The sequence below is a fragment of the Solanum pennellii genome, chromosome 12, assembly GCF_001406875.1.
Source record: "Solanum pennellii chromosome 12, SPENNV200".
In the NCBI taxonomy this organism is placed as follows: Eukaryota; Viridiplantae; Streptophyta; class Magnoliopsida; order Solanales; family Solanaceae; genus Solanum; species Solanum pennellii.
In genome coordinates this window covers 19,404,008-19,410,725 of record NC_028648.1, presented here as the reverse complement: position 1 = coordinate 19,410,725, position 6,718 = coordinate 19,404,008, and positions in this window count along the sequence as shown.

The following is a 6,718-nucleotide window of genomic DNA, read 5'->3' as shown; positions in this document are numbered from 1 at the left end:
TTATTTTAGCTTCTTAGAATACTCTTAGTTTAGTAATTTGATCATAGATGTTCTTGTGGTGATGACTTCCAGATTTTGGGGAATAATAGATGTTGAATTTTAGAAGTTATTGAATTGGGTTTTATTAATGAGTTTAAGTCTTCCGCATTACTTTCTGTTGATATTAAATTGAAATGTTAGGGTTTAGATTGGTTGGTTCGCTCACATAGGAGGGTAAGTGTGGGTGCCAGTCGCGGCTCGGTTTTGGGTCGTGACATCGAGATTCAGAGGGATCATGGGTTAATCATGGAATCGGATTGAAAATCACATTCGAAACAGTAGATAATCATCAATTCATTAACATTATGCTTTTTAAATCATTTTAAGAAGGAACCTATGGCTAGATTGGAAGATAGACAATTTGATCACAATTTCTCTTTCAAAACATTAGGAGGAACTCTCTAGATGAAAGGTTATCTAGAGATGAAGGATCACATAACTTATTGTAGGAGAGAACCATGAAATCTTCATGAAGAGTCCATGGGAATCCAAGCTCCAAGCTACTTTTTGAGCTTCATCTCCAATGGACACATTTCCTGAATATGTTGTGTCATTTATCTCAACCAGATGCACTTTCGAGTTGCTTCATGGAGGGATTTTATTTCTGCATAGCAACATTTGCTTCATTGATCGCCAGGATATTATCGTGCCTCCACATGCAAATACATAGCGTGCTTGAGATAGATCTTTATGCGGATTAGATAAATATTCTGCATCTGCGTAACCAATCAATTTTGTCTTGGATTCCTCGGAATAGAATAAATCCATATATGGTCCTTCAAGGATTTTCAATCACGTGCTCAACACCATTTCAATGTCCTTTTATCGGGGAGAAACTGAATTTTGCCAGTAAATTTACTGCAAAACAAATATCTGGTAATATTGTTATCAAAATACACTAGTGCCCTGATTACACCAAGATATGGAGTTTCATCACCAAGAAGCATTTTACTTGGACAATCATTTATCTGTCCAACTCTATGACAGATTTGAATTCAAGATCCTCGTCACAATTTATATCATTGAGTGCTACCTCATATCAAAGATACCGTTGACGGTTATTTGATATCGACGGTTATTTGATATCGATTCCAATATGACATAACTTATCGAGATCTCTTCATTTTTCATTATTTTCAGGTACCTGAATCTTTTTTTGAGATTTTATGATGTGTTATGTCAATGTGTTCTTTTATAGAACTTGCCTCATTATCATGACCATATTGATCATTTGCTCCTTCCTTCTTCAAGGAATTCAATATTTGGAACCGATTGGTCTATTACGCTTTCACGTATCATAGACTCTGTCCTTCAAAGACTTCACATTAGAGCATTTGAAGCTGAATTATATCATAGGGTCAGTGCATTCATCTGCCAACTGATTTGCAACATTATGCAACTGAATTGTCCCTTGAACTTTAAGTTCACATATTTATTTAACGAGGATCTAGATAATTCATAATTAACCTCACACATAATTTTCAGCTGTCAAACATCTCTCTCCCTAATGTTAGAAAATCTACATTCATTCCAACTTTATTTGGGAGTTCATCTTTGTGCATGGTGGAGCAATTAGATCATGACCGCACATTCAACCTTTAAGATGAAAATTATTTGGTTCCTGACCCTAAACCAATTTTAATGGGGAAACCTTGTTGGCTTGATACATGTGTTGATACATGTTACATATCTCACACCAAATCTCATTTGGGAGTTTTGTTCTCATAACCATGATTTAGCTATAATTGGAGGCATACAATTATTTGCTAAATCAACCAGCATTATCAATATAATTTCATTATTTGGAACTGTGCTCTTAATTTAACAATTCGAGCAAACAACCTTACAAACACCAATTTGTAAGTTGACAATAAAACACATGTGATCATCGCATAGATGCATCTATCATATAGTTGCAGATAATCCACATGGAAGTGAATGGGCCCATATTCACCTTTTTATATATTCCAAAAACTTTAGGGGTTTACAATCCCAACCTTAGATGGTACAATGAAAACAAGCAATACAAGAGAATTCTTGAAGAATCTTTTATTTCTTCATCATATAAGCCACATAAATTCTCAATTACATTTGCATCACATTTAAACCAGAATGGTCAACTGGACATGCCAACTAATCTTTATTTCAGTACACTTATAATTTACTTTCGCATGTGATATCATTAGCATGCCCGTGTTTGTGTGCAATAAAAAAGAGGAAACAATGGGTAACCTTTTACATAAATATTTATAACCCATTTTGTTGTAGTGATTTATAGTCTCGATATTTATTTTCAATTCATCCGAAACTTAAAAATATTTCTTTTGAGACTTACTACAACCCCATTATTATTCCTCTGATAATAACACAACTCATTAGAGCTTGCTATTAATATTGCGTACTATCACATATTGCATGACACAATCCTTATTGTGAGCATCTCCTTCAAGGAGAAATTATATCATTATTGTCATGGTCAAACATTACGAGCAAGGTATGTTTCTTGCTTTACTTTTTTTGTACCATAGGTACACAACCAATGACAAATTTGTATTGTCACACAATAATGACCACAACCCTTATAGGCAAGAACTATTTCTTTCTTTTGCCCTTTCGATAGTTCATAACTAACATACCCTAATATTTATGACGTATAAACGCACACGACCATTGACCGTTCATGTCAAATAAAATTTATATATTTCTCTCAAACCTCCCGTAGATATGAGATGTGGCATATATCATTTTTTTCAAACCTTCCATAAAGGTGAGTTGTGCATATATTCAACCCATAATGATTTTATCACATCTTGACCCATTCTCTTATTGAATGGTCGAGCATTCACGATACTCATCGCAAGTCACATTCTCTTCAAGGAATGGATAAGCACATTGTCATGACTTTAAAATTCATCATATTTCCATGACACACCTCAACATCACTTTGAAAGATCAAGTGTACCATAACTTTATCTTCTTGTCTTTTGATGGAGGATTTATAAACTGATCAAATTATTGGATCGACAATATTCACAAGTCCAATAACCTTTAATACCATTTTGATAATAAAATTGTCTTCACATTTTGAAGGACTATTTGGAGAACCCATAGTGTTCTTCCTTTTATAATTACCACAATGATGACTATTATAATTTCGTCCCTTCACACCCTTATTCATATCATTAATTATTTGTCATCTTTTCGACGAATTATTTGTTGCTACCACATTCATATGATTGGATGGAGCAACTCAACATCGGATTTTAAAGCTATCATATGTTGCTACCACATTCTTTTCAAGGAATGGAGCAAATTCAATAGGACGAATTTCAAGGCTTTTCTTCAAAGCCTTAGTCATCATTATATCATCACTATGGTGCATTGACTCAAACTTAATGTCTTATCCATATAAGGCGTGTTAGGCCAAATTCTATGGGACTTGAGCCCAATTCTTATCATCATGGTGCATCAAAACTCAATTTGATGTCTTACTCCCTTGGTGCGATAGAACTTGAATCTATCATTTTATCCTCAAATATTTTTCATTATGTGCATCCGGACTTTAACCATATGCCTTACCCTTTTGAAGCAATGGAACTTGAGTCCATCGTCTTACCCTTCAATCAATGTCATACAAGTCAATACCAATAGAATTCAATCATAAGCCTTTAAATGAAATCAAGAATTATAGAAGCAAATTTAGTCAAAATATGATTGAGAGTTTTCTCACCTCTAGCAATTATAAATATTAATAAGTTCCTCATAATTAACACATAAAAAATCAACATGAAAATTTACTTCGCTATCCTTCAATTCTTTTGTGAAACGAAGAACTGTTAGTGCAATCATAAACCAATGTATAAAAATTGTTAAAGTAAAACAAATCAATACGTTCTACCTTTTCATAAAATAAATTATTAGTATTAGAGGAACTTTCAAAAATATAAATGTGTAACAAGAAAAAATAAATAGAACATGTTCATGCTCACAAGTGTTTCAACTACAACACTTTTGCGAAGAGCTACAACTTTTAGAGCATATTCGTGCTGATAACGTGTTATAAAATCAAGCTCATAAGAATATAATCATAAAGAGAAGAATACAAGGGAAGTAGATAGAAGAAATAAATTTCCTTCTTATTCAATGTGTATGTAAGTCTCATCTGTATAACATACAATAGTGAATAAACAACCCTATTTATAGGTTGAGAAATCACTCCAAGAGTCACCATAGTAAGTATCATAATAAATAGATACATTCTTATCCAAAAATGTTCATTAAACCTAGTGAATATGGATAGTTGTTCATGTACTTACTTTATGGACTATCCACTCATTCAATGAATTTATAACATCTCCAATGGAGGCTTCTAGAGAGGATATTTTGGAGAGGGAAGTCTAATTTTGAAATCATGGATTGGGAATAGGGTTTTGAACTTTTTAACTTAGTATACCCCAAAATAGTTAAATAAACCGCCTATAGTAATTAAGGGACGTTTGGTAGATTTCTCATTCACCCCTTTAATGAAACGGTACGTGCAAAAGATTGCAGGCACCATCGATAGACAACAGTTGATGGGGCGTCGACTGGACGACGGGGCGTCATATTTCTCCGTCGTTGGTGACTGAAACTCCTCCTTTGATACATGAGGATCATCAAGCTAAGTGTTGAGCTACGCTTTCCATCGACGGGGCGTCGATTGAGGAATAGTGTGTCAACTTGGCTCGTCGATTGACACTGCCAAGGCAGTCTCTAGGCAGCCTTTGGGTTCTCCTTGAGGGACTTTTGCGGGGCCCTTGGGGAGTCTTACCCAGACTTTCCAAAGTAAATATATTCCTTAACAAGTCAAAGACCTTCCAGATTAGTTTCAACCAAAACAAACATGTAAAACATGTCAAGACACTCCAAGACACACATGCACATCTCAAGGGCTAACTTTCAAATGTGTTAGACGTTGTTGGACGTTTGACTTCCAAATTACTTCAAATCAATCATACATGATTTAACATATTAACAAGCTTATTAGTCACAAGTAAGGGTCTAGACACCTTAATTCATTTTAGGGGTCTTACATTTGCAAATTAGGATAAATATTAAAATAAAAAGAGCTATAGGCTATTATTTTATCTATAAGGATCAAAATCATTTTCAGATAATAAACTAAAAGTACCATGATAAGAATCCACAATAATAGTTTCTTCTGTGGTTTTAACAATTTGGTTAAATCCCATTTTTTCAAAAGTACCCATTTCATATATACTCTTGAGCTGGATTTTAGCAATTGTCTATTTGTTTAGATGTTCTAGTTGTTGAGGCATATCATATTACTCTTTTCTATTGTTTTTAAAGTAGTATGTTTCTTCATAATTTTCATATTAATAAATTGTGTCGGACTAACACCACCTATATCTATCACCAACCTGGCTATGATACCACTTAGACAGGATCACTTCAATACAACTACAAGTCCGCTTATAGTTCATGTAACATAAAGATGTAAAGAACATTTACGGTTCCAAAATGGCCCAAAAATACCTCATTCAAATCTAATATGAGCCTTATTCGGAAAACTGGGCTAAGACAAGATCTTTCCATCCCTGGACTACACTACTTTGACCTTAGGGACATCGAAACAGTCCTTTTCTCACCATGTCGTAATAGTTCAAGTTTTCTTAGTTCAACACGAAGTATTTGACCTATCATTTAGGATATTTAAATATTAAAAATATTTTAAATTAATAGTAAAATGGAGTAAAATAATACCTTAACTAGAGAAGAAATTCATCAATAATTATTCAAAGTAGGAACAACAACAATTATTTTACTTATATGGTAGTAGAAATACAAAGAAAGTAATATAAGAGAAGTTGGCCAAAGTTTGCCTTCTATCCCTACAAACATATCCATAAACAGGAAGGACCTAAAGAAAAAACTAAAACTTATGACGTAAGGGCTTACGTGATGTTACATTATTTGACTGACATGGAGGTCCATCCTTAACTTTATAAAAGCTTGTAATTATTTTAACTTTTATAAAAACTAGTGTCTTATCATCTGTTCTTTTATAATCTCCTTTCCCTTTAGCATGCCTGAACTAGAAGATTCTTCTATCTGATTCCTGATCTGTTGAAGAAATGTTTCAATGTCCATCTCTTTCGTGCTATGAACGTTTTGAGATTTTTCTGCTATACAAGTGTTTTCTTCCTCATTTGAGGTAGCAATAGATATATTATCTGAAAATTCTATGCCCATATTTTTTATTAGATCTTTCTTGACTTCTTCCTTGTATGATGCAAGAAGTTTCGATTTTGAGACGGGCCCTTTCTTCAACTGTAGTTTTCTGGTTATCTGCTTGAAAGGACTAGTATCATCTCGACCTTATATGACTTCTGATTGATTCTTATTAATATCGATACAGACTTTAATGGATTTTATCATTCTTATCCATGGACCTTTCCTTCGGTATATCTCTGGAGTAATTTACTCCAAAACTTTGTATGAAATTTTCTCCTTAAGCAAGAAAATCCTTCTTCATTTATTTGGACTTCGACTGTCCATTTCATTATCCATGAAACAGATAATTCTATGAAAAAGTACCTTAATGACATTCCTTTAAAAAAATATATCATCCTTCTGTAACTTTATTAATTTGGGTGATACATCAACCTGTTCAACATAT